The following is a 2,073-nucleotide window of genomic DNA, read 5'->3' as shown; positions in this document are numbered from 1 at the left end:
CAGTGCTGGAACAGCCTAGGGATGGGAGAGCGCCAGCTTTTCTGCACGCTTCCTGCGTCCTGGGGATCGCAGCTGTGAAGTAGAGCGGGGCCCTCTTTCTGTTGCATCTCTCAAATATAGTCCTGAATGCAACTTCTGTCATTAAGTCTAAACAGACTCCATACCCCCACTTTCCATCTGATAATCATCTCCTTGTGTTTGTGGTAAGTCAACATCCTTCATCTTTGCCTTATGAGGAAAAGCTATGGCTGTGAGCACTCCAAAATTCCCTCAGCGCTTGCAGATCCCTACGATAACAAACAACAGAAAGCATCTAACACACTTTTTTCCTTCCCTTACAGAGACAAGCACTTTACTCAAAAGAGAGCAGCTCTCATACCAGCTTTCTGCCTGTGCTATCTACTAAAGTTACAGCACATGCTTCTCTCTCAAATTTGGCAATGAAGAAAGCAGATGCGTGATGCAGCACCATCCTTTTTTGGCTGGGGTTGGTGGGGAGGAAAGGGCACACTTCATATACGCCAATGTCATGAAAAACACCAGTAGATAGTCTTTATTCCCTTCAGCTATGAGGAGTTTGGAGCAAACTCAGCAACCCTGGTTGAGTGCAGCATCTTGCTGGAGTCCCAGGAGTCACCCACATAAGCTGCTGTGCGATGGTGGGGCCTGGCCCCATACTTGTATTCCTGGGGTAACAGCAGCGCTGAACACTCACACACAAGGTCTAGGGGGGCACAGAACTGAATTTAGCAATTTGTTCCACCATCTTCACTCAGGCAAAGCCTTTGGTGATTTATAGCAGTGTGGCAAGAGGGCCTAAACTGTAGCCTTGTTTAAACGTTCACATGCAGTTTTTTTTCCTGGAGCTCTGAATAAAGTGTCATCACGCTTCTCAGCAGGGAAAAATTTCTGGATAAGCTTTTCAGAGAAGCTGAAGAAATGCTTTCCAGTCACACAGTGTTAAGTCCGGCTTCAGTTTTGCTAGCAGAGCTGCCTTTTGCAGCCACGTTTTCAGTCTCTCCCCACTTTCCTCACTCTCCAGAGAGGGGTCACTGCCCTGTGATGCTGGATGGGCCCCAAAGAAAGGCTGCTTCCTAAGCTGGCCTTCACTTTTAGCAGTGGCAAAGTGCCGTATAAAGAAGACCCAAGGAAGCCATGCAGAGCCAAATTTACATAGCAACAGGGAGTGGAGATGGGGAATAAGGTCATCTGCTAGGAAGTGGCAAGAGAACAACAGTGTTATTTCCTTACTTCTTCCTCTCATATACCTTTCCTGTATCTCCCTCCAACTGACCAAGTCCATGAGAATCATCCTGTTTTTCACTGTGAAAACAAAGAGGAGCTGATTTAGGAAACATGAGACAATGAGGGAGTAATGGAGAAAGGAGAGAGCGTAATAGAATGAAAGAGAAGTATGAAAGAAGCTTAGGAAAAGGTCTGTGGAAGAACAGAAGGCATAGAAGGAAGAGCAGCATTAAAAAAGCATAAGAAAGTGAATGGGGAAAGAGAATTATGACAACAGCAACAACAAACAGGAAGAGTTGTAAGACATTTTGAAGGTGGCCTTAGGGTGGTTTGAAAGGGGGTGAGTGGGAAAGAGGAAACGCGAGGGGAATCAGCACAATGAGCTACACGATGTTATTGCACAGAAAATGGAAAGCAAAATGCTAACGTGCACCCTGAAACTGAGGGGAACCTTGGCCTTACCAGAGCAAAAGGAACATGGATACTGTGGGACACAATTTCACCCCTTTGTGTTAAAGACACAGATGGGTCACGTGAGAAAGCTCTGATCGCTCCTGAGGGTACAGTTTTCCTCCCTGGTATTTCCATAGTTTCTGAAGGAATTCAGTACCTCACACTCCTACATTATAACATGAAGCAGGTTGTGATTTTTTTAGCTGCAAAGGGGCTATACTCCCCTAGACACTTCAAGCCTGTCCCTACAGGCATAAAGGATTTATTCTTCCTTTTACAAATTACTTTACCAGCTGAGGAACTGCAAGAGCTGCCAAACCCCTCAGAAGCTGGAGACCTCTGCCCCATCCCAGCAAGGACTGAAATGAAGGGAAA

Source organism: Nestor notabilis, unplaced genomic scaffold (assembly GCF_000696875.1).
Source record: "Nestor notabilis isolate BGI_N333 unplaced genomic scaffold, ASM69687v1 scaffold19653, whole genome shotgun sequence".
Lineage (NCBI taxonomy): Eukaryota > Metazoa > Chordata > Aves > Psittaciformes > Psittacidae > Nestor > Nestor notabilis.
This window is presented reverse-complemented; position numbering follows the sequence as displayed.